This window comes from Corythoichthys intestinalis, chromosome 17 (genome assembly GCF_030265065.1).
Source record: "Corythoichthys intestinalis isolate RoL2023-P3 chromosome 17, ASM3026506v1, whole genome shotgun sequence".
NCBI classification, from domain to species: Eukaryota; Metazoa; Chordata; class Actinopteri; order Syngnathiformes; family Syngnathidae; genus Corythoichthys; species Corythoichthys intestinalis.
The window spans coordinates 12485637-12513172 of record NC_080411.1 but is presented as its reverse complement, the minus strand read 5'-3'; the positions used below and the strand labels follow the sequence as shown (position 1 = coordinate 12513172).

At 41.2% G+C, this 27536-nt stretch overlaps 1 protein-coding gene across 4 annotated transcripts in view; it reads left to right on the top strand.

Annotated features, from left to right (window-relative positions):
• LOC130905495 (netrin receptor UNC5D-like) overlaps positions 1-27536 on the top strand; it is a 477495-nt gene that overhangs the window by 129381 nt on the left and 320578 nt on the right. For 3 of the 4 annotated variants that reach the window (XM_057818977.1, XM_057818976.1, XM_057818975.1), the window contains one exon: positions 26918-27022. The exons of the other annotated variant lie outside the window; for it this stretch is intronic. The gene's annotated coding sequence lies outside the window, so the exon portion shown is untranslated. The remainder of the gene's footprint in view (positions 1-26917; positions 27023-27536) is intronic. 4 annotated transcript variants of the gene reach the window in all.

Below are 27536 nucleotides of genomic sequence, written 5' to 3'. Positions count from 1 at the left end.
AAGCTCAATCTGTGTCCGCCTGAGAGTGCTTTGTGACGGTGGAGGCGCGGCGCTCAGAGGCACCTGCTGGTTGGTAGGGAAAAAAACTAGAGTGCCAGATGTCAAGTCTCCAAACCCCAGCAGCCACAATTAAAAAAAAAAAAAAAAAGCCAGAATTAAACTGCATTTTTTCACTAGCAGTTTCCCACAAAGTAAGTGTAGCTGTATGATTAGTAAAGTCTCCGGTTTAACTCAGAAAATTGGTATAAAATTTGAAAACTGCCTCACAAGGATATTAATACGACAATATCACTGTTTTCATTTCTGTGCCAATCAAAAAGGGATTCAGCCTCAGAAAAATCATCCAATCATCGTGCGGAGAACCATAGCATCCAGGCCAGCCAAGTCCCGCCCACTGCCCATCGACCCCCAAAGACACAGAGTATCCCATGGGTGCAGGGGTGTCCAAACTTTTTGCAGAGGGGGCCCGATCTGGTGCAGTAAAAATGAGGGGGGGCCGACCTTGGCTGACGTCCTTTACGTAGAACAATATATTTGTTTTTAACTCATTCACTCCCAGCCATTTTCACTGGTGCAACCCTCTTCGCTCCCGGCCGTTTTACTGGATTTTGACTGATTTTGCAAGGCCCACAGAAACTTCTGTTCTATTGCTATATAAACATGGAACCCACCAAAAGAAAGATTAGACTCTCTTCTTTCAGCAGGAAGAAAAATATTAGTTCATATCTTTTTCCATTCTTTAGAAATCAGCATTAGGAAATAGCTTGGTTTGAGCAACTTTCCAATTTCTGATGAAAAAACAGAGAACTTGAGCTTTTTGTGAAAGCATACATTTCAAACATAACTTTTTTTTCCCATTAGTTGCATCCTAAACATCTGAAAAATGTCCGCTGCACTGGTGGTCTCGGTCGTTCTGATCGGTCGTCCACCGCCTGGCATCCTCGACGTCCATTCGGCGCCCCAGCCGTGCGGCCCGTCCGTTCATTCCATTGAATCGGGTTGGGGGTCTTAACAAATGCGCTACTGCCCTCCAGTGGCCAGTTTTATTGTTTTAAAATGGATTTTCAGCTTTGTGCTTTGGAGCTAGATTGAATCAGAACCTGGAGATGTCTCTTGTGAGAAAAAAACGTAAAAGACGTATAAATACGTCTTTGGGACTCTGAAACAATTAAAAATAGAACGTATTTATACGTTTTTGGGAGCAAATGAGTTAATAATTTCAACAATCTCGCAACTAGCCTTTGTGGCGTTCTCTTTTGACTCTCGAGCTCTTGCGAAATACTGCTGCTGTGAAATTAAACTAGCTTCAAGTTGCTTCAATTTCTCGCTGCGTATCTTCCTTGTAATCTCGTCGTACATGTCAGCGTGTCTTGTTTGGTAATATCGCCTCACATTGAACTCTTTAAAAACAGCGACTGTCTCTTTGCATATGAAGCAGACACAGTTGTTGCGTATTTTAGTAAAGAAATAGTCCAATTTTCACATATCCTTGAAGCATCGGCCGTCGCAGTCAACTTATTTTTTTGTTTATTTTAGAAGATTGGAAGTAAAGGGTCACACGGGGTAATGTTGCTTGGAGTGCTGCTGCCTTTTAGTGGGTAAATGATGAGCAGCATTTAGTGTGTAAGCTACTTCATGTGCTGGTAGCACTACTGCTGACCAATTTATTAAGTTGTTGTGCGGGCCAGACGTTATTGATTTTGTGACAGAGGCTGGGGGCCGGATGAAATTTGACCACGGGCCGCATTTGGCCCCCGAGCCAGACTTTGGACATGTCTGCTGTAGTGGAATAATGTACTCTCAAGTCTGGAGAAGCACAGTGTCCACACTGTTTAAAGGACTGTGAAGCTGCACAAAAAAATGAGAAGCAAGCCGCAACGTAACCGGTGATAAGCTATTTCTGAACAAAAGTTGAGCACGTTGAAGCACATATTTAGTCAATGACATGTACACACAGATGTAAACATTTGATCACTTATTTTCGGACATTTGGGGGGAAGCTGGGCTTCCCTTGCATTCTTAAATCAATCGCCTCGGCTAGCCTTTTAGTGCTGCGCTAGCAAGGAAATGTTGACAGAATGACAGAACGGTCACATTTAAAAGGAGAATAGAACGTCTGGATAGCATGCTAGCAAACATGAGTTGCTCATTCTATGTGTGGCGTCATCTTTTTTCAAATTGAAGTATCAAATACACAAGTTATTTATGTGACTGTCATTTTCCTGATCAATGTGTTATTTAAACTCAAACTGAAAAATGAAACTTTATTTCTATACGTTCGTCCTGGCTGTAATGCTGACTTTTAAAATTTTAATGTATCTATTTTGAACTTGTGATTTTTCGCTAAATTTAGATGTTCATATATATTGCATATTTAGTGAGTAGATCTAATGCTGCCTTTATATGCTCTGCGAAAGATGATCCTTACCACTTGCTGATTGGTTATTACATGTACGTTCATTTGCTTTTGTTATAGCAAAAAAAAAAAAAAAAAAAAGCAACAGACGTGTACTTTTTGTTTGACGTGGACTCCATTTTTGTTTGTTGCGTGAGGAAAACTGTTTTAGACCTATTAATTCCATCTACTACAACAAGGAGAATCCATCAAAATGCAAAATGTAAGTCTTAGTTTGTCACTGAACTTTTTAGCAAACACTTGTAACTAGGGTTGTTCCGATCATGTTTTTTTTTCTCGTTCTAGTTTGAGTATCTGCCAATCCCGATATTTCCCGATCCGATTGCTTTTTTTTTTTTTTTTTGCTCCCGATTCAATTCCAATCATTCCCGATAATTTTTCCCGATCATATACATTTTGGCAATGCATTAAGAAAAAAATGAATAAAACTCGGACGAATATATACATTCAACATACAGTACATAAGTACTGTATTTGTTTATTATGACGATAAATCCTCAAGATGGCATTTACATTATTAACATTCTTTCTGTGAGAGGGATCCACAGATAGAAAGACTTGTAATTCTTAAAGGATAAATGTGACTTTGTAAATTGTGACTAAATATTGCCATCTAGTGTATTGGTTGAGCTTTCAGTAAATGATACTGTAGCCATTTAACTGTTCTGCCCAAATGCATGATGGGAAGTGCAACCATGACTGAGCCTAGTGGCACCAATTGATATATCTTCTCTGCGTTGGGAAATAATATAGGGTGTTAAGAAAAAGATCAACTACTACCTTTCTTCCCCAAATTGCTTTCCATGATATTTCTAATTGTTGAGAGAGGGATTTTAAGGTTTTAGCCAATTAAATAAAGGCTCCAAAGACTGCCAAAATTCACTCTACTCACTTTACGCTGCCTCTACTTATTGGTAAAACGGTGCCATTATAGATTGAACGTGACATGCGTGAGTGGGTCGTGCAGCGCATGCGTTAATTGAGTTAAATGTTTTAACGTGATTAATATTTTAAAAAATTAATTACCGCCGTTAACGCGGTAAATTTGACAGCCCTTCTTTAAGCCAAAACTAGAGACTCTGGATGAGTGTAAGACATTTTGTCTGTAACGTTAAATACAATTAGAAAACGATTTAATTAAAAATATATATATATATTTAAAAAAGGCATGTCCGATATTTTTGTTGCCAATTCCGATACTTTGAAAATGACATGATTGGACCTGATCGATCGGGATCTTTACTTGTAACTTTATAACTGTGTACGCTACACAATTATAAGAGGTGGGAATCTTGGGGCACCTCACAATTCGATTGCGATTACAATTCAGAGGCAACGATTAGATTATAAATCGATAATTGATGCGCAAAAAACTTAGTTTCTTACCATGTACAATGTCTTGTTCGCGCGCCACCGTTTTGAAAGTAAAAAATCTTGTAAACTCATGTATTGTCGAAAATGAAATATTTCTCCAGTTGAAAATACGACTTGAGGGGACGTCGACATGCAATTTTTGACTCAGCAAGTGATAGTTACCATAATTACGACGCCACGTGAAGGCAGCGTAAGCAAATAAGTAAAAACCCTTTCACGATACAGCACAAGAAGGAACGATGGAGTGCGATACATCAATTGTCACGTATGATAATACCTCGGAAGCTAGGAAATTTGCGGTTTGACTTGACGTCCTACGTTTTTACCTTTCGCGCCGAATGGCTTTTGAAATCAACGGTCCGTATCGGCAGCAGTCCAATTTGTTTACGGGTGAGCACGTTTAAATCTGGATGTCGTTCCCGGGAGGGCGACACGAAAGCGGGTGGTTTTATTTGTGTGCAGCGGTCCAGCACCCCTTAAAGGCGGCTTCCGTCTGTCACTTGTGTTTTATACTTGACCCGCGTCATTAAACTTACATCTACAGGCTGTTTTCCTTCCGCCGCACTCGCCCAACATACAAACAAGCATGTAGTCATTCCTATTCGCACGTGGTGTTCTGCTCCCTCGTCGGTTCCGGAGACCGCAATCCGGGGCCGCATCGCGATACCCCTGATTGGCAGTGCTGATAAACCCACCTCCGCCTGAAGCAGCGCCCCTGCCAATCGGTAAAGATGCTCTTCTACATTCTCCACCTTTACGTGAATGTCAGAAGCTTCAGGGCAAGATTAGCTCAGAGGTTTCAGGGGGATTCCAGTAAGTCAATTTTGGCATTTGATTTCCATAAAGTGGGAGGAGTGCTCCTCTGCGCACTCTGCGAGGAAATGCCTTAGAGCCGATGGCGGCATCAGGAACACAAAGCCTGGATGCGGTGATTTGGTGTTTTTTAGAATAATATGACAAATGTCCGTGTCCGTTCAAGACAGTGGCAGGGAGACTGACTGAGAGCAGTACTGTACTGCTCATGAATAACAAATAGCATACTATACACATGTGGATGGAAACAGCAGTAAGAGCAATCTGCAGCGTTCTAACGTATGTAGGAATAAAACCTATGCATCAATAGTCTTACTATAAAAGAGGGAACATGAATAGCAGCAAGATCAGTCAGCAGCAATGTACAGTATGTCTGGAAAAAAAAGCGAAAATATACCGTTCCTATTGCAATAGGTATGTATGAAAGCAGTGTAAATTTTACTAAAATGCTATCTGGACGGCGGTTCACTGTTTTTTTCTCAACAAAACACTTTTAACATTTCATAAATATTTTAAGTCTTACATACAGTGGTACATCTACTTACAAACATCTCTACAAATGTAATTTTCAGGTTACGACATGCCTCAAAGGGCAAATCTTGCCTCTTGTTACAAAAGACTCGTGCTGCAACGATTGATCAATTAACTCGAGTATTCAATTAGAAAAAAATATTCGAATTAAATTTTATTGCTTCGAGTATTCGTTTTTATTGATTAGGGTGGATACACTGCCCTCTGGTCTGCCTCATTTCACATGGCTGAATCCAACTGCTCCTTGTTAAGAGCAACAAAAGCTAAGTTTTCGTTTGAGCTAATGTTTTTTAATGCATTTGTAATTTTGTTTATAGATATATTTAGCCGTTTTTTGTGGGAGTATGTGTTTAAAGATGTCCCAATCGATCGGGATGCCGATCGATTGGGTCTGATCACGTAATTTTCAAAGTATCGGAATCGGCAAAAAAATATCAGACATGCCTTTTTTTAATATACAGTGGGGAGAACAAGTATTTGATACACTGCCAATGGGAAAACCCATTGGCAGTGTATCAAACACTTGTTCTCCCCTCTGTATATATATTTTTTAATTAAATCATTTTCTAATTGTATTTAACGTCACAGACAAAATGTCTCACATTCATCCAGAGTCTTTAGTTTTGGCTTAAAGTAGGGCTATCAAATTTATCGCGTAAATGGCGGTAATTAATTTTTTTTAATTAATCACGTTAAAATATTTAATGCAATTAACGCATGCGCTGCACAACCCACTCATGCATTGTCGTGTTCAAACTATAATGGCGCTGTTTTACCTATATATAGAGCTAACAGGCAGCGTAAAATGAGTAGAGAGAATTTTGGCAGTCTTTGGAGCCTCTTTTGAATTGGCTAAAGCCTTAAAATCCCTCTCTCAACCATTACAAATATTGTGGGAAGCAATGTGTGGAAGACCGGTAGTGGTTGATCTTTTCCTTAACACCCTATGTTACTTCCCAATGCAGACAAGATATATCAATTGGTGCCACTACGCACAGTCATGGTTGCACTTCCCATCATGCATTTGGGCAGAACAGTTAAATGGCTACAGTATCATTTAATGAAAGCTCAACAAATACACTAGATGGCAATATTTAGTCACAATATACAAATTCACATTTATCATTTAAGAATTACAAGTCTTTCTATCCGTGGATCCCTCTCACAGAAAGAATGTTAATAATGTAAATGCCATCTTGAGGATTTACTGTCATAATAAACAAATACAGTACTTATGTACTGTATGTTGAATGTATATATTCGTCCGAGTTTTTCTTAATGCATTGCCAAAATGTATATGATCGGGAAAAATTATCAGGAATGATTGGAATTGAATCGGGAGCAAAAAAAAAGCGATCGGGAAATATCTGGATCAGCAGATACTCAAACTAAAACGATCGGGATCGGATCGGGAGCAAAAAAAACATGATCGTCACAACCCTAGTTTAAACCTATTGTTAATAGCATTGTTTGGTTAAAAAAAAAAAAAAAAAAAAAAAAACGTTACCATTTTATAGCATTTAAGATAGCGGACTTTTGCCATATAAGTTAGCCAATTGTTCTTTTGTTGTACACAGAGCCTCATTTTTTTCTTAAATACCGTTTGAGGGTAAGCTCATGTATTATAATTTTTCATGTTCTTTATCCGATTACTTGATTATTCAAACTAACTAGTTCATCGATTCATCGACTACTAAAATAATCGATAGCTGCAGCCTTACAAAAGACATATCAGGATGTGAAAGGCAAAAATACAGTATGGGCTGCTACTTGCAGCTCCCAGAGTTTACTGAATGTAACATACTTATAGCTGCTCTGCAAGTGGGTACTGCCTAGCATTTTCCTGGCATCCAATTGGCTAAGAGGGGCCTGAACTGTATGTGTACATGTGTATTCCAGCATCCTTTTCATTAGCCCCTCGGGCCATCAGGTCTTCCGACGGCTTTACGTGAGTGTATTAACTTTAATTCTTTACTTTATTCTTTGTTTTCTACATTATGCACAACTATCATTTTGACACTTCGTCATTCTTTGCGTCATGCCTTATCAGAGGAGGCTGAGCTTCATTTAGTTTAGTCAGGCGAAGACGGCACACGCTCATGTCCAAGCTGGATTCAAGCTTGGATTTTTGAACTACGAAAGCTGTACCGCATACAAACAGGAAGGATTGTGTCAGGAGTGATTTATTAGAGGATTCAAGGTAAATATTATATTTTTCGTACCATGCGTGCATTTTGAAATGTTGTGGGGAAAAAAATCAATGAGAGAATGGGAACCGCTACGGCATTGGCATCATTCTTCGACATATACAGTATACGAAAAATAGATGCGTAACTTCGATTTTTTTTTTCTCTTTTAACAAAGAATCGAGACAGTTGTACGTCCATATCTACACATGGAGGTGGCTAATTTTCGTAGCAGATTAGCCTCATAGTTGGCAATATTTACGTGAAATAAATGCTACTTGCACGTTTTTTTTTTTTTTTTTTTTTTTTTGCTTTTATCCAAGAAATGACCGTCTTACGTCCATATCTATGAAGAATTTGGGGATTTAAGCATTTATTCACGAGAATTTTTTCCAGAAAAACTCTGTTTACGTCAGGCGGCCACTAGCCTCATTTGCTAACAGAGTAGCATTGTACTTCTACATTTATACGTAAAATAAACGCTAAATGCACGGTTTCATTGCTTTTAACCAAGAATCAAGACCATTTTATGTCCATATCTATGAAAATTTGGGGATTTAAGCATTTATTCACAAAAATTTTCACCAGAACAGCTCCGTTTACATCAGGCTGCCGCTAGCCTCGTTTGCTAACAGTATATAGTGTATAATGATAATAAAGGGCTATTCTATTCTATAATAATTTGTGATTGAATATAGAATTTATTAATAATCTATTTACATGTTATTTATAATTCATTCTGCATGCTTTCCTCAAGTATTAAGTTTCTGATGTTAACTTGAGTGATTTATTAGCTGTTGAAAACTTGCAGTACATAAAAAAAAAGTTGCTATTTTGGTCAAAAACTTCATATGTTAAATATTGCTATTGATCCTGAAAGTATAGGTCACTATCTCTGCATTTGGTGATATTTGTGCATCTAGTGTAAAATCTAAGACTTTTATAGCAATTTTAAGTTGTGCTATACTTACATAAAAAATAATGAATCGGGATTTTTTAAGGGAAAAACTTTGAATTTTTTGATGCCGCTGCTCATGGAGGTTCATCTATGGCTAAGGTAGGTGCCTGTTTTGGTTTTAGGTCGGTAGCAGCTTGGGTTTTGAAAATATTTGAATTTGAAGTTTTTCAAAATAGGTCCCTACGAATCGGCCCTTTTCCCATGTCATGTCAATAGGTTTTGAAGTCTATGGCATTTTTATGCGTAATAAAAGATAAAGTCTGAATTTTGGGGCAATTGGAACAGATTAGAACATTTTCATTGAAAACACATCTCTACTTACGGACTTTTCAGTTTACGAAACAACTCATTTAATTTCGTAAGTAGAGGTACAGCTGTATATATTTCCATGTATTCACATCATTTAGTTGTTCATTTCCATTGGTCTATTCATTTTAATATTGTTGTTTTTAATTCACTGGGTGGCTATGATCTGCGACTATTTTCATAAGATACTAATTAAGTTACTGACTGTCGAATAATTATTTGTTTTTCAAGTAATTTAATTTTTTTAAACAAATCTCATTCCACATATTTGTTCATTTCACTTGGTCTATTTATTTTCTTATTGTCTTATTCAATGGGTGGCTGTGACCTGCGACTCTATTTGGATTAGATATGAATGTGAGCTCTTAACTTCTTTCCGGTAGCAAAGCCATCGTTGATAACTTATTGTGGTTTTCGTACACAGTTGTACACTGAATTTCCATTTTGTTGTGAGCCACACAGGTGCCCTTACGGGATTATCTCGTGGGCTGGCATTAGACTGCCAATTCGTATAGGCATAATGAAAAGTGTATGGTTGAGGGGGGTCGGGACCGAATCTTGGGCATCATGGCTCACACAAAAACAGAGTGCACCATTTATGATTAAATGTATTTGGTGAGGGTGTCCGATAATTACTTTTTAACCGATATCCAGATATTGCCAGACTCCGAAAATCCGATACCGATATATGCGGTCGTGGCCTTAAAATATTATGGTTCTATCCGAATGATAATAAGATAAATTTAAAACGACAAAAGGTCAGTGATTAGATAAAAGGATTAGTTATATAATAAATTAAGAGATGCCAAAGCATTCCATATACAGATTTTTGTGTTTTATTACTTTCCTTAGTGCCTATTTGTTTCAGGTAACGCATTGGTTGTATGTAATGAATATCTAATTCATTATTTTTCAATCATTTATTGTTCATTTAATTTTTGCACCATGAATGCAAATAGTCTGCCCACATAACAAATCTTAAGAATCTTTGTTTGGAGACATCTAATGGTCAACAAGCAAAGCTACTGTGCTAAGTTGTGACCAGCCCTTGTACAAATGCAGAAGGCTTCTACAGTCACTTTGAATGCAACATGCAAATTGGCCCAAAACCAATGTCAATATTATCTGATATCATTTTAAAATGCTTTGAAGACAACTCTAGTATTTAGCTTAGATGTCTTTAGCTTTATTTTTACTCCTGATTCGTGTATAATCGTCTTCTCTTCATTTAAGACAATTAAAGGGAATCTTCAGTCTAAATCAAATTCAGTGTCATGAGTAGCACAAGTCAAAGTCAAAATGATTCTTAGCCAAGCAAGTTTGCAAATTGGCTATTCCAGTTTGACTCAAGTCACATCATGTAACTCAAGTCCCCCACCTCTTCTATTAAGTATGTTCCCCAGCCATCCAGGTGTCCAATGTGTGCTTGTGTGTATCACGAAAAGACCCTCACGGTGACTTTATCCCACTTTGTCCTCGAGTGCAACAAGGAGACAATTCCCAACAACAAAAAGTGTTGGTGGAGAGCGGCTCCCGAGGGTCTGATTAGCTCTGTGGACCCTGGCCCTGTCACTGGGATGCTCTCTGAGGCTTGAGCCCATATAGCTGAAGGCCCATAGTGGGGGGCAAACACACACACAAATGCACACACTCTATATCGTATATTCTTTTCCTAGAGTCAAACAAAGAGCATTACTACGACCTTGAAAGAAGCCGACAGTCATTTACACTGTAAAAAGAAGCACGTGAGCACAGAGATGCAACAAGAGTGGCTTTGTCTGTTCCTTTCAATTGTCATGTATTGAAATTGCAATGAGAAATTATCAGGGGTGGGTAGAACAGCCCAAAAATGTTACTCAATTCAGAGTAGTGTTCCTTCAAATTAATATTACTCAAGTAAGAAGTAGTTATGCAGAATTTTTACTTCGGTAAAAATTAGGTGAAAACAATACTCAAGTAATAAGTAACATTGTGAGTAACTGCTTACTCTGTCGGATTATTTTAAAGTAATGGTATATTTTGTTTCTTGGCGGATTGTCTTCTAGATGAACTCTTATGAGTATACTGTCCTATAACTGATTAAATAACCATACTATATACATAAAAATACTAGGGCTGTCAAACGATTAAAATTTTTAATCGAGTTAATCACAGCTTAAAAATTAATTAATCGTAATTAATCACAAATTCAAACCATCTCTCAAATATGCCATTTTTTTCTGTAAATTATTGTTGGAATGGAAAGATAAGACACAAGACGGACATAAACGTTCAACATACTTTCCATAAGTGCTGTATTTGTTTATTACAACAATAAATCAACAAGATGGCATTGACATTATTAACATTTTTTCTGTTAAAGGGATCCACAGATAGAAAGACTTGTAGTACCTAAAAGATAAATTTGAGTACAAGTAATAGGAATTTTATATTAAAAGCCCTCTTAGTGTTTTCGTTTTAATAAAATTTGTAAAATTTCCACTCAAAAAATAAACTAATAGCTCGCCATTGTTGACGTCGCCGAGCGGGACATCACATGGGCTCCCTGCCGTTCATCCACAGTGTCTTTAACTACGTAAGGTAGTGATTGAAATACACCACAAGGTGTCAATGGCGAGTTTTAAATTAATTAGAGATCTAGCCAAGGCAGAGTCTGAGTAAGTTTTAAGTGTATTTTACATAGCTATTTTGATTGGGAATGCCAGTTCTCTTTGCATTGTGCACTTTTCTTTTTGTGAACATTATTTTTTTGAGGGATGGGAATATTATTTTTGTTGTGCTTTCACTAAATTCAACTGTAGCGACATAACTGTTACGCCCAAATGTATGATGGGAAGTTGGGCAACCATGACTGTCAGTGGTGGCTGCAAATGGTATACAGTATGTTCTGCGTCGTGTTCAATTAATTGTGTTAAGAAAAAGATCATCTCCTGTGAGAGATAGGAATATTAGTTTTGTTGTGGTTTCATTAAATGATAATGTAGCGACTTAACTGTTCCGCCCAAGCGCATGATGGGAAGTTGGGCAACCATGACTGTCAGTGGTGGCTGCAAATGGTATACAGAATGTTCTGCGTTGTGTTCAATTAAGCGTGTTAAGAAAAAGATTGTCTCCTGCCATTCTTCCCGACGTTGTTCGCCACTATAGATATATTTGTTGTGAAAGAGTTGCCAAAGCTCAAGCCAAGAAATGGCGCAGTCCAGTGAACGTCATGTCAACTCGCATTTCTCTGCCTTTCGCTCTCAAGGTGCTAAAACAGTGTCATTGTAAATTGTTTGAGGCAATGCATGAACGGGTCATTCCGTGCATGCATTATTTACGTCAAATATTTTAATGTGATTCATATGAAAAATTAATTACCGCCCGTTAATGCAATAAATTTGACAGCACTAAAAAATAAAAACCGTCCACGGAAAAAATATACAGAAATGAAACATCAACCGTCCAAGAAAACACATTTCCTACCTTGAAATTAAACGATCAAACCTCTGGTTTTCCGTGGTCTATCAGTGTCATATTAAAACTGGGAAAAAGGTTGAAATCCACACGTTTGACGGCTGCACTCTATGTCAGACAGTTTAATTTTTATGGTGTTTTAAAGACGCCACGTGATTGAACAATCTGGCATCTACATAGGACTTCAGACTGCAAGCTTGTGTGTGGGCATGGGACTGTATTGTTAAGTCTGTTAGGTATAATGGAGTCATGTGATTGCTGTTGCAATGTGTCGGTCGAAATGACTTTTACCGTAATGTTTGAATTACGTGGGTGCGCAAATTTCAGGGTCTGCTAATTTGACCACAGAAACACGAACGTCCGCTGGCTTGAACGCAGAGGTGCAACTTTATATATTTCATATGCAATTCCATCCATCCGTCCGTCCGCCTGCCCGCCCGTCCGCCACTTTATCTGGGGTTGGGTCGGAGCTACTTATTTCTCACCCAATACTTACTTTTTCTGTGTACGTGTAAAATATGTAGGGTCGCAATTCGCGCACCCAACCCTACTTATTTTAGGAATTACGACCCTACTTATTTGTCCTGACGCCGGCCCATCAGCCCACCAGGGAAATTCCCAGTATCCCTGTATGCCAGTCCACCCTTGGTAGGAAACATGTAACGGCGCTACAGTCCCTGACAAAAGTCTTGTCGCTTATCCATTTTGTAGAAAAACTTGCTAATAACCTGACTTTTAATTATTCAATTGGTTTCAGAAATGGTTCATATGAAAGCTAAGACTCTCCCAAATGATGGTGAATGTACAAAAATATATTTGTTTCACTGAAAAAAGATTTATCATTTAATGAAGACATAACGGTCAGATTTTGGCAAGACAAAAGTTTTGTCGCCTACAGAAAGTAGTGTGAAAATTGAACAAAAAATGTTTTCAAATACAAAAATATGTTACATGACATAAGCGAATTAAGTAATGGTGCTGTGAGATGCAAATTTAATATTTTGTATGACTTCCATGGGCTTAGGCAAGGATTCATACAATTTATTAAAGAAGTCATCAGGAACTGCCTGATGCCAGGAACATGCCTCTCAGAGTTCATCAACATTCTTGGGTTTCGTCTTCCATGCTTCCTCTTTCATCCTACCCCAGACATGCCCAATGAAGCTGAGGTCAAATTTTTCGCAAGACAAAAGTTTTGTCGCCTACAGAAAGTAGTGTGAAAATTGAACAAAAAATGTACTTCAAATACAAAAATATGTTGCATAACATAAGCGAATTAAGTCGTGGTACTGTGAGATCCAAATTTGATATTTTGTATGACTTCCATAAGCTTGAAGGAATGCATCCATGCGGTTCGGCAAGGATTCATACAATTTCTTGTTGAAGTCATCAGGAACATCAAAGAAAGCAGTCTTGCATGCCTCCCAGAGTTCATCAACATTCTTGGGTTTCGTCTTCCATGCTTCCTCTTTCATTCTGTTCATGTCTGGTGACTGGGCTGGCCAGTCCTGGAGGATCTTGATCTTCTTTGCCTTGAGGAACTTTGAGGTAGAGATTGAAGTATGCGATGGAGCACCATCCTGCTGCAGAATTTTCCCCTTTTTATGGTTAGGAATGTAAGAGGCAGCTAAGATTTGTTGATATTTCAGACTATTTACGTTGCCTTCCACCCTGCAGATCATTTGCACACCCCCATACTGGATGTAACCCCAGACCATGATTTTGGTAATGATCTAACCACCAAACTTCACTGTTTTCTGAATGAATCTCGGATCCATGCGGGCTCCAGTAGGTCTCCTGCAATATTTGTGGTGACTGTGGTGTAATTCAATGGAAGATTCATCTGAAAAAAAATCACCTTTTGCCACTCTTCCATCCTTTTGACAGGCTGTGGGCCTTGGCAAATGCCACCCGTTTTTTTATTTGTCTGCACCCTGAGAGATAAAAAAAATCTGGAGTAGGATGAAAGAGGAAGCATGGAAGACGAAACCCAAGAATGTTGATGAACTCTGGGGGGGCATGCAAGACTGCTTTCTTTGATGTTCCTGATGACTTCATCAATAAATTGTATGAATCCTAGCCGAAGCCCATGGAAGTCGTACAAAATATTACATTTGGATGTCAGAGCACCACTACTTGATTCGCTTATGTAACATATTTTTGTATTTGAAGTACTTTTTTCGTTCAATTTTCACACTACTTTTGTAGGCGACAAAACTTTTGTCTTGCCAAAATTTGACCTTTATGTCTTCATTAAATGATAAATCTTTTTTCAGTGAAAGAAATATATTTTTGTACATTAACCATCATTTGGGAGGGTCTTAGCTTTCATATGAGCCATTTCTGAAACCAATTGAATAATTAAAAGTCAGGTTATTAGCAATTGTTTTTACAAAATGGATAAGCGACAAGACTTTTGTCAGGGACTGTATTGTAACCCAAATTAACAGCGTAAGAATAATGTTGACAAATCTACTCATGTAATGGAATAAAGTATGGCATAGTAAAGCTACTCTTAGAAGTACATTTTTTTCTCCTAAAAAAAACCAAGTAAATGTAACAAAGTAAAGTGCAAGCCCGCAAGGAAATGTTTGGCCAATCTTGATAGATACTTTTGTGTTGCTTTGTTACTATCATCGTCCTCCATGGCTTTATATAAAAATACGCTGTGCCACTGTGGACGCGCAACTGTTTGCGCAACGTGGCTGAAGAGGATTTTAATATTTACCAAGCGGTGACAAACAAACGTGCCCACGAGCGAGACCTCCCACACGACACCTTGGCCTCGCTCTTCTTCTATTATCTCGCCCAAGGCCATCGGAGCACCGCAAAACCGAGGACGCTCCGCCTAAACGCTTCTATTCACATCTTTGTGTGTTTAGAAGGACACGCGGCCGCCGATGTACCCAGCGTGGGCGCAACGCCTCGCCTTTAAGAATAAACACAAATGTCAGAGATGTTTTATTAACTAGGAATATTTGCTGTCTTAGGAAAATAACCCCTGTGAGAGCAGCTTGTGTTTGTTCTTTAAAACCCTTGTTTGCTCGCTGCTTGGACACTCGATGGACTAGGCGAGTCTCATCGATAATCTATCGAGAGATGGGCTAGAGTAGGGATGTCCATGAAAGAATTACGGACTTTAATATTGCGTTAGCATCAGAGGCGATTGCTTTTAAGACTGTAAGAGAAGCTCATCTTCCCGTGAAATGTCCAAAAATAAGTGTTCAAATTAGTGCTGTCAAATTTATCGCGTTAACGGGCGGTAATTTTTTAAATAATCACGTTAAAGTATTTGACGCAATGAACGCAATTTCCCGTTCAGGCGTTGCCTCAAACAGTTTACAATGATGCCGTTTTAGCACACTGAAAGCGAAAAGGCAGAGAAATGCGGGTGGACACAGGCGTTCATGGGACCGCACCGTTCATTGGCTTAAGCTTTGGCAACTCTTTCACAACAAAAATAAGTATTGTGGCGAACTAAGTGGGGAAGAATGATGGGGGGTGATCTTTTTCTTACCATGCTTAATTGAACACAATGCAGAACATACTGTATAGCTACAGTATCATTTAGTGAAAGCACAACAAAACTAACATACCTATCTCTCACAGGAGACAAGCTTTTTCTTAACACGTTTAATTGAACACTATGCAGAACATACTGTATACCATTTGCAGCCACCGCTGACAGTCATGGTTGTCCAACTTCCCATCATGCATTTGGGCGGAACAGTAAAGTCGCTACAATATCATTTAGTGAAAGCACAATAAAAATAATATTCCTATCTCTCAAAAAAATAATGTTCACAAAAAGAAAAGCGCTCAATGCAAAGAGAACTGGCATTCCCAATCAAAATAGCTATGCAAAATACACATAAAACTTAAGACTTTGCCTTGGCTTGCCTAGGCCTGCCTCTCTAATTAAATTAATTTTAAAACTTGCCATTGACTCCTAGCGGTGTATTTCAATCACTACCTTACGTAGTTAAAGACACTGTGGAAGAACGGCAGGGAGCCCATGTGACGTCCCGCTCCGCAATGTCAACAATGGCGAGCTATTAAGTTATTTTTTTTGATTGAAAAGTTTTCAAATTTTATTAAAACGAAAACATTAAGAGGGTTTTTTTATATAAAATTACTATAACTTGTACTCAAATTTATCTTTTAAGAACCACAATTCTTTCTATCCGTGGATCCCTTTAACAGAAAGAATGTTCATAATGTTTATGCCATCTTGTGGATTTATTGTTATGATAAACAATTAGAGTACTTATGTACAGTATGTTGAATGTTTATGTCCGTCTTGTGTCTTCCCATCCCAATAATAATTTACAGAAAAATATGGCATATTTTAGAGATGGTTTGAATTGCGATTAAACACGATTAATTAATTTTCAAGCTGTGATTAACTCGATTAAAAATTTTAATAATTTGAAATTTTAACCCTAAAATTTATACTGTTTGTACATGCGGTTGATTAAAACTTTTTCATACATTTGCGCAGTTTCACAGTGCTATAAACAGTGTGGACGCTGAACGTGCGTTGTTCTCATTGTTTTTGTCAATGATGACGATAACGAAAATATTTCTTTAAAAACCTTTTTTTTTTTTTTTTTTAATGATGATGATGAGACAATGAGCTAAAAACATGTCTTGGCAGACTAAAACGTAACGAGACGAAAATTCGCCAATTTCCATCATGTTCAAAATGTGTGACATTTTCTTATTGTATGTGTAGTCAGCTTGCATCGTAGCTGTATTTGTTTGTGTCACACATGTGACTTGTCCACAGCAGGCTCCGGGCTTGCTTGTTTTGAAACACGGTGAGATATGTTTTCTTAATTTGCCAGGAAAGAATATGCAATGCTGCTTTAGCCTTCAAAGGTCTGTGCTAAGTGATCATCACACACTAAATGTAACCCACAGTGTTAGCATAGCTCTAACATTCCAGTTAGCATTAGCATCAAGCAATCTTAAGCGTGGCAAGTGTGTTAAACGCTCAACTTTCTTTTTTACATACAGTTCGTGGCGTCAAGGTGGGTATAATTAATTGAAAATACTGTTTTCCTGCTTAGTGTGTATTAACATCATGAAGTCGGCGTAGTCCTTGTCGACACTACAATATGTGCTCGTCTCTCAATGTTCATTCAAAATTGTTGGAAGCCTTTTATTTATTTCAGAAAACTAAAACTCTTGGATTTTCCAGACGAAAATATTTTGAATAATCGTTGACTAAGACTAGACAAAATTGGATATTTTTTCAATGAAAACTAAGCAAAGACAAATACATTTTGAAATGACTAAAACTAAGATTAAAAACTATTTTTGTCCATAAGACAAAGACGAAAATTAAAAGGGGTGCGAGTCATTGGATAATTGCTGATCTAGTTCTGCCCACCCAACGCCCAGCGTCTCTAGAGGTCTATGGAGCAGTGGGCGGGGCTTTGCTCAGCTTCTCTGCTTGATGATTGTATGAGCTGTCTGAGGCTGAATCCCTGTTAGATTGACAGCAAAATGAAAGAATCGGCGATCCTGTGGTATAAAAATCTGCAGGAAAATTTTCCATTTTCATTCCATTGTTCTCAATTGAACCGTTGACTTTCCTAATCATCCTAGCAACACTCTCTTTGTTAAAAATGACGATTTGTTTGACCGACATGGTCACATTTTTTTTCAAAAGGTAGAATTTTGTATGAATCAATGGACACATTTTATGATGTAGGCTGAAAATTGGCTTCCCCTCCTTGAAAGTCCAGTCTCTGCCATTGGTTAGCGTTGGTTAGTGTTTGGCACGTTACAACTTGCATCCAAATTTGGGTACGATTTAGCCAACGTTGGTGCAACGAAAAATTTTACATGCATACCAGGTCAGTTAGATCAGTGGTCCCCAACCTTTTTTGCACCACAGTGCACAGTGCAGTGTTTTGGGTTAGTGTTAGTGTTTTGTGATTTGGGTCTTTTTTTTCTGTGTTCTGTGTTTTGTGCTCTGTCAAATTTTGCACCCTTATAAAATTTTGCTCCCAAAGCTTTTGTTTCAGTGAAAAAGCCCTCTTTTATATTCAGTTGGACTCTAAATGTTATCCAGCGGTGCTAAAAAAAAACTATTTACATCATAAACATACATGTGCAACACGAAAAATGCGTAAATTAATGCTTAATGACTCGGCGAAGTCGTTAAGTGAGAGAGCTGCGTGCAGTTGTTGTATGCTGCTAACATGGCAAAGGTAAGTTAATATTCCTTTTTTTGAAGAAAGTTTGTAGTGTTTACTTTGGAATTGCTGAATTCGCAGCTATTTTTAACATTACGCGCATGCAAAATTTGTCAGAACACCGGCAATGTGCGGAAGAAAAATACAGCAAATATAAAATAACATTTGTTTTTAGCCCCGTCGTGTTAAGTGCAGGGAAAATATAACTCACCCGCTGAATCAGTGGGAGGCCTGAGCTTGTTTCGTTGAGACGAGATGGTTCCATCAATGTGTATCTTTGCTTTACAAAGATACGTTGTTGGAAATTGTAGCACGGTTTTCAATGCTCTCCTAGCGATGTCAGGATATTCCGGAATGACTTTAATCCAGAAACTCAGTAGAGTTGTTGTCTCAAATGTACGTTTATGGTCGCCGTCATTTGTGATCTCTACAAATTGATCCTCCTGTTGCACGGACATGCTCGAATCACTTGGTTTTTTCACAAACAGGTCATGAATCCACTCCTTCGCAGTTCGTGGGTCTTTAGTGATAGGGAATTAGCGGATATTTTGTTTTCTTCGAGGTTGTAGGCTCATTTTCTGGCTTGTCAGGTGCCCTTTTCCCCGTAAAATATCTGTCCAAAGACGTCTGTTTTTCAGTCATTCTAGTGTGGGGGCTAATTATTTCCGGGAACAAATGTGATTCGCCCACCCTACCTCAGACATTATTATCGAGGACAAGCGCACGTAGATATACAAAACAAGATGTTCTGCTAGCAGTCCAATCAAGGGATTTCTATGACAACCTTCCATCCTGTAGAGTAGACAGGGATACTGGTGTGTTAAGGCGCACAGGAAATTTAATTTGGCCATTATGCAGTCGTTAATAAATTATTATTTCTTTTGCGGCCCTGTACCAAATGGGCCACGGACCGGTATCGGTCCGCGGCCCGGCGGTTGGGGACCCCTGGGTTAGATTGTTATATTTGTAGACAACTACACCCCCTGACAAAAGTCTTGTCGCATAAGGACATACAGTAGTGACTTAAAATGGCATATAACTTTATTTCTAATCATTTAATTCTTACAATTAAAGATTAATTTTAATTTCAAGGGCCCTCATATTAATAACTGCTTGCAATATGAAACAATCAAAAATTTGTGTGACGTTCAGAGCTTGGTAAAGCCCATAACATGTTTTTGCAAGGACAAAACATTGTGGTGTCTTAAATTGATTCAACCAATCACAGATTAGTTTTATCCCTGTGAAAAACACAGTGGTACCTCAACATACGATTGTCATATCTGTATGCCTTCTCAGTTGTTTTCTCTTTCCAGCATCTGATTCAGCTGGATGGGCGGGGCCGTGGCCGCACACCTGTGGCGCATTAGGAGCGTTCATTATTTAAGGACTCCTGTCACCGTCTGCGAGTGTCGGACTATTGCATTTGCTTGTTACGGCTTTGCTTACTTCTGTGTGCTCATCGTCACCCTTGGTGCTTCCCGACATTCTTCGATCGTGTTCTGGTTTGATCTCATTTACTTTTGTGTTTTATTGGGATTTTGTAATTGTAATTTTGTACTGTTGTATTCACGCCGTTTTAGCGTGCTCTCTCAGTTGTATTTTCTTACCCGCGTTACTTAGCGTGCTCTCTCAGTTGTATTTTCTTACTCGCGTTTTAGCGTGCTCTCTGTTGTATTTTCTTACCCGCGTTACTTAGCGTGCTCTCTCAGTTGTATTTTCTTACCCGCGTTACTTAGCGTGCTCTCTCAGTTGTATTTTCTTACTCGCGTTACTTAGCGTGCTCCCTTTGTTGTACTCATTAAATACTAAATTCGCTCTCTGATCTCCTGGTCTGTGTTTTGGATCCACATTAACGGCTTGCCGCTCGTAACAGAATAGTCCGACCATGGATCCCACAGACTCCGAGGCTATTCGCCATGCGCTTGCCGGTCATGGCCATATGATCAGCAAGCATGAACAATCATTAAATGAATTACTGACCGTGATCACCGCGCTAACCACTAGAATCGAAAATATGGTCCCACCTGCTCAGTCCGGTGGTGTTGATAACGCAGCCGCGGCGCCCGATCACTCCGCCCCGCCTCCGGTTGTTCCACCGTCTTCTTTTCGGGAGCCGGTGTTGCCACACCCAGATCGTTATGAGGGAGAACCCGGCGCTTGCCAACAATTTTTGCACAAGTGTTCCCTTGTATTTGACCAACAGCCGTATACATTCGCGAGTGACAGGTCCCGTGTAGCGTATACTATGAGTCTCCTCGCCGGTAAAGCGGCAACTTGGGCAATGGCGGTAAGCAACGCTAATCCCGCAATCCGTCAGTCATTCGAGACTTTTAAAACAGAGTTTGTGAGGGTTTTTGATCACCCGGTTAGAGGCAAGGAGGCAGGCAGCCGCCTGCTGGATTTTTTTTTTTTTCAAGGCGATCTTAGCGTGGCGGACTACTCCATTCGTTTTCGAATTTTGGCCGCGGAGTGCGGTTACGACGAGGCTGCGCTGTGTGGAATTTTTCGACGGGGGCTGTCGTCTGCGGTGAAAGACGAGCTGGCGGCCCGGGAGGATTCTTCGGGCTTGGAAGAACTGATTTCTTTGTCCGTGAGATTGGACGGTCGACTGAAGGAGCGCGAGCGGGAACGAGCCTTGGAGCAGCGGGGTCGTCGTGGGTCGTCGTTGCGGAACGGCCCAGCAGCGCTGCGTGCGGACGGCTTCGTCGGATCGCCATCTGCCTCTACGCCGACGTGGAGCCCGGTCCTGACGGCGGAGGAGCCAATGCAACTCTGTGGCGGTCGTCTTTCTGCGGAGGAGCGACGGAGACGGATGAAGGCAGGCTTATGTCTTTACTGCGGCTTGCCGGGGCACCACGTCGCCACCTGTGACGCGATCCCTTCACGTCGTCCTGGATCTTCGGCTCCTGGGGTTCCCCTCGCCCGAGGGGGGACCAGGTTCGTACATAATGGCAATCAGTCGAATTAATTGCCTCGCAGCGAGTTGAATGAACTAAAACAAACTCGAGCTGAAATGAGACTGCAATTGCCGGGAGAAGTTTCGCATGGTGGGGTTCAAGTTAAGTTTACTGCTCTAATTGATTCGGGGGCAGATGACTGTTTTATGGACCAGAGTGTTGTTGACGCTCTTAAATGTCCATTAATAAGACTTGCTAGACCTAAAAGGGTTTTAGATCTCGATGGGCGACCCCTGGCGGACGTGAAATTTATTACGCCCCCGCTCAAAATAAAGTTGTCCGGGAATCATTTTGAGGCCCGTAGCTTTTTGGTTATGCTGTGCAAATCTGCTCCCGTCGTGCTGGGGATCTCTTGGTTAAAAGTGCATAATCCTAATATCGATTGGGCAAAGACTCAAATAATTGCTTGGAGTACGTTTTGTTATGCACATTGTTTACGTTCGGCGTGTCTACTTCCCGGTGAAGCAAAAATGGCTACCGAGCCAGTTAATTTGAAGAATGTTCCCGTCGAGTATCATGACCTCCAGCGTGTATTTAGTAAAGAGCATGCTAGTACCCTGCCACCGCACCGACCTTACGACTGTGCCATTGAATTGCTGCCCAATGCCCCACTACCCAGCTCGCGCTTATACCAAGTCTCTAAACCGGAGCAGGAAGCTATGAGGGAATACATCTCCTCTTCCTTGGCTTCAGGCCTCATTCGCCCTTCGTCTTCTCCTTTGGGGGCGGGGTTTTTCTTCATTGGCAAGAAGGATGGGGGTCTTAGACCGTGCATCGACTATCGGGGTCTCAACGATATTACTGTTAAAAATAAATACCCGCTACCGTTGTTGGATTCGGCTTTCGCGCCGTTAAAATCAGCCACCATTTTCACCAAATTAGACTTGCGTAGCGCTTACCACTTGGTCAGGATTCGTGAAGGAGACGAGTGGAAAACCGCTTTTAAAACCCCGCTTGGGCATTTTGAATACTTGGTCATGCCTTTCGGTCTAACAAATGCACCTGCAGTGTTCCAAAGCCTCATCAATGATGTATTGCGTGACATGCTAAATGTGTTCTGTTTTGTTTATTTGGACGACATCTTAATTTTCTCCAGAAGCTTGCAGGAACATCGCCAACATGTCCGCATAGTTCTGCAAAGACTTTTGGAAAACCGGTTGTTCGTTAAGGCCGAGAAATGTGAGTTTCACTGTGAGTCAATGCAGTTTCTTGGCTTTATCGTGGAGAAAGGGCAGCTAAGGCCTGATCCGGCAAAAATTCAGGCGGTGGCAGAGTGGCCCACCCCCACTTCACGTAAGCACTTACAACGTTTCCTCGGGTTTGCTAACTTTTACAGACGTTTTATCCGCAATTATAGTATGAGGGCCGAGCCCCTCACCAGGTTAACCTCTAACAAGCGGCCATTTGTTTGGTCCTCGGCGGCAGAGGCCGCATTTTTAAGCCTTAAACGAGCGTTTACGAGCTCACCTGTCCTTGTTCATGCCGACTCCGATCTTCCTTTTGTTGTCGAGGTAGATGCGTCGAGTTCCGGAGTGGGGGCCATCCTGTCCCAGAGGTCTACAGTCGACCAGAGGCTGCACCCCTGTGCTTTCTACTCCCGCCGCCTCAGCCCTGCCGAGGCAAATTATGTCGGCAACCGGGAGCTGCTCGCTATAGTCCAGGCATTGCAGGAATGGAGGCACTGGTTGGAGGGCACCGAGGTACCGTTCCAGATACTAACAGACCATAAGAACTTGGAATACCTTCGTGCTGCCAAGCGCCTCAACTCACGCCAGGCCCGCTGGGCATTGTTCCTGACCCGTTTCAACTTCCTGATTACTTACCGTCCAGGGTCAAGGAACGGGAAGCCCGATGCGCTGTCAAGGATCCATGAGCCGGTTGAGGAGGGGCCATCAGAGGAGTCTGTTGTTCCTGGGAATCTGATCGTTGGCGCCCTACGATGGGAAGTTGAACGTCTTGTGGAGGAAGCCCTACGAGGTGTTAGGGTGCCTGGGGGCTGCCCTGCCAGCAAGTTATTCGTCCCAGTTGCTCAACGTGCAGGAGTGCTGAAGTGGGGCCACTCCTCAAAGTTTGCCTGCCACCCGGGGGTGTCCCGCACATTCTTCCTCGTGTCCCAGAGGTTTTGGTGGCCAGGCATGCGCAAGGACGTCATGGACTAGGTCTCCGCTTGTTCCATCTGCGCTCGGGGCAAGCCAGTCCATCGTGCTCCAGCGGGCTTACTCCATCCATTGCCTGTTCCAGCTCGCCCCTGGTCACATGTGGCGCTCGATTTTGTCACTGGTCTTCCACGATCCAGGGGTTATTCGGTCATCTTGACGGTGGTGGACCGGTTCTCCAAGATGGCACATTTCATCGCACTCCCCAAGTTGCCTTCAGCCCTGGAAACCGCCGACCTGCTGGTAACCCATGTATTTCGTGCTCATGGCATCCCGTGTGACCTTGTCTCAGATAGAGGGCCCCAGTTTGTCTCACGAGTCTGGGGAGCGTTCTGCAAAGCTTTGGGGGCCACGTCAAGCAAGTCTTCAGGTTACCACCCACAATCCAATGGACAGACGGAACGGGCCAACCAGGAGCTGGAGGCCGCCCTCCGTTGTGTTTGTGAACTGCATCCGGCTTCCTGGTCGTCACACCTCCCTTGGGTGGAGTATGCACATAACACCCTCGTTTGCTCTGCCACTGGGAGGTCACCATTCATGACTGCATACGGGTTCCAGCCTCCACTGTTTCCTTCCCAAGAAGCCGAGGTCGTCGTGCCGTCTGTACAGGTGCACCTGCGGAGGGCGCATAGGGTCTGGAGAGACGCAAGGGCTGCACTAGTCCGAACGGCGGCCCGCAACCGGCGGATAGCTGATCGCCACCGACGGCCCGCTCCAGTCTATCGCCCAGGCCAGATGGTCTGGCTTTCGACGCGGGATTTGCACCTGGCTGGGACTTCAAGAAAACTGGGCCCTCGGTTCGTGGGTCCTTTTGCGGTTGACGCGGTGGTGAACCCTGTGACTGTCAGGCTGAAGCTTCCCGGCTCGATGAAGGTTCATCCAGTTTTCCACGTCTCTCTGCTCAAGCCGGTCTCCACCTGTCCCCTGAACCCTCCATCAGTGCCTCCTCCTGCTCCTCGCGTGATCGACGGTGGGCCGGTGTACACGGTGCGTGCCATTCTTGATTCTAGGAGGAGGGGTAGGGGGGTGCAGTACCTGGTCGACTGGGAAGGTTATGGCCCTGAGGAGCGCCAATGAGTCTCCCGCTCCTGGATCCTCGATCCGTCGCTTCTGCGGGATTTCCACTCCCTTCATCCCTCGAAACCAGGTGGTCCGCCAGGGGGTGTCCGTTGAGGGGGGGGTTCTGTCATATCTGTATGCCTTCTCAGTTGTTTTCTCTTTCCAGCATCTGATTCAGCTGGATGGGCGGGGCCGTGGCCGCACACCTGTGGCGCATTAGGAGCGCTCATTATTTAAGGACTCCTGTCACCGTCTGCGAGTGTCGGACTATTGCATTTGCTTGTTACGGCTTTGCTTACTTCTGTGTGCTCATCGTCACCCTTGGTGCTTCCCGACATTCTTCGATCGTGTTCTGGTTTGATCTCATTTACTTTTGTGTTTTATTGGGATTTTGTAATTGTAATTTTGTACTGTTGTATTCACGCCGTTTTAGCGTGCTCTCTCAGTTGTATTTTCTTACCCGCGTTACTTAGCGTGCTCTCTCAGTTGTATTTTCTTACTCGCGTTTTAGCGTGCTCTCTCAGTTGTATTTTCTTACCCGCGTTACTTAGCGTGCTCTCTCAGTTGTATTTTCTTACCCGCGTTACTTAGCGTGCTCTCTCAGTTGTATTTTCTTACTCGCGTTACTTAGCGTGCTCCCTTTGTTGTACTCATTAAATACTAAATTCGCTCTCTGATCTCCTGGTCTGTGTTTTGGATCCACATTAACGGCTTGCCGCTCGTAACAACGATTGCTCCGACGCACAATCTTTTCGACATCCGACGTAAAATTTGGCTCGTCATTTGTCTCGACATAGGACGATCTTGTCAAAATACGACAATTTATGATGCCGGCGCAATATTATTGTTTACCAGCAATAGGGACACACGATTTTCTTGTTAGGGAAATCAACATGGGTTCCAAGAAGGTTAGTGCAGGTAGTGAAAAAAGGAAAAAGGTGACGCTTACCATTGAAATGAAGATGGAAATGATCGAAAATATGAGCATGGTGTGCGCATCCATGAACTGGCTGGACAATATGGCCGTAGAATGTCTACGATCTCGACGGTCCTCCTCCGACTGCCGTTCGCCAGTCCTTATAAGTTAAGGAGACAATTATTTTGTGGTAACATCGCCAAAGAAACCGCCAGCTTCATCAGGTTTTTCAAGCATTTATTTCAGAACTTGTGCAACGCAACACCCGCCGCAGTTAACACCAACAACAAAATATTAAAAGAGAAAGTAAAATCACTACCACACCTCACTGTCACGTCAGCCACGCGGTGCGTTCAGGTTCAGCGATTATTATTAACTTATTATTACGATTTTTATTTATTTATTAACGTATTGGCCCAAATATAAGATGGCCCTGATTATAAGACGACCCCCTCTTTTTCTAGACTCAAGTTTGAAAAAAGACTTTTTGAAGACCAAATGAATTTTTATACAGAAAATAATTACATACATCCGAAACAAATGATTATAACAATAAATTTGAGAGAAAAAGCATGTTATTTTGCCTCATTCAAATCTTAATATCTGAACATTTAAATATGTAAACTAAAGTGCAATCACATTTGTAAATGAATGGCTTCTGGTTTTTGAAATGTTAAATAAACCAATCTATTGTGATAAAACAAAATTGCAATAACTGCATTAACAATCAAAGTGAAGTCTAACTGTAACCGTAGTCTTGAAACAAATCTGAATAAGGAAAAACATTGCAATAAAATAATGCAAACTGGTTAAACTTGAGAGTTGCTGAGATCTGTCATGACAGAACATCGCTTCAATGATATCTGGCGCCATCAAGCGTCGTGAATGGGTATAATGTCTAGACCGCGAATATAAGACGAACCCCATTTTTTCAGTCTTATTTCAATGCAAAAAACACAGTCTCATATTCGGGCCAATACGGTATTTATTTTTTTGTGTTGCTATGTGCAATTGCCATTTGTAATAGTACCAGCAGTATTTTTTATTATTATTATGATTTAGTGTAGGTTTTCTGGCTGTGGAACAAATTAATGGAATTATAATATACTCTAATGGGAAAATCTTGATCGACGTACGACCACTACTTACAAACAAGGTCCTGGAACGTATATAACTTCGTATGTAGAGATACCTCTGCATTGCAATCATAACATTCCCAGGTGTGTATAAAAAGAACCCCAACACACCAGACCTTCACGTGTAGTGGAACCTGACTTCTTAAAAGATGCCAAAGATTCAACCACAGAACAAACTTTTGATCATTAATAGCCCCAAGACCAAGACTGCTGCTGAGTTTGCAGCTTTTGACTGATTCATTTTGCACCCAGTAATTAATGTGAAGGTCCTTGACATTAAAATTAACCTTTTATTAGAAAAATTAAATCATTAGAAATAAACTTATATGCCAATTTGCAGTTACTAAGTCCATACGCGACAAGACATTTGTCAGGGGCGTGTACATTCACTGGGCCATGAAAGCATAGAACCTCACCGTTAAAACACTCTCGATCTATTTTCAGACATCATTTTCCTTGTGTCAGTCATGTCCTGTCACCGAGTTGCCACATGACAGACGTGTGCTGCTGGATGATGTCATCAGCGGGACAAACGACATCATCTTCAAGGTGAGCGAGCGAGCCTACGCGGCTGCGGCGTAACGATAAAACACCGACACGGCGACAAAAGCTCGTTCTGTCGTTCTCGCTCCGGCGGTCCGCTCAATGGCCTCGAGGCCGACGCCGCCCCCGAATATTTGATGCACGTTTATGGCCAACTTCAGAAATATTATCCAGGGGTTGACCTGGCCTGACCACATGCTCTCAGCTCGATATACTAATGAAGTTACTCAAGGTCAAGCTTCTGGCTGTTGATTGGCGTTGCTGAAAACAGTGTCATAAAAAATATACCCAGATGCATATCAATAATGCTGATATCAGTGCTAAACAACTACTGTTGTCTCAGCTTATATTGATACTAATATATCTAAAAAAGATCATGACAAACAGTCTAATACCAAATTTTTAAAACGCACGACAGCCATATTTCAATTGCAGTGTTGTTTTTCAGGGGTGAAAGTGGCTAGAATTTCTTGCCGGAACTCCTCGACGTGAAGGTCGCCACGGAGCCAGAAATTGTATT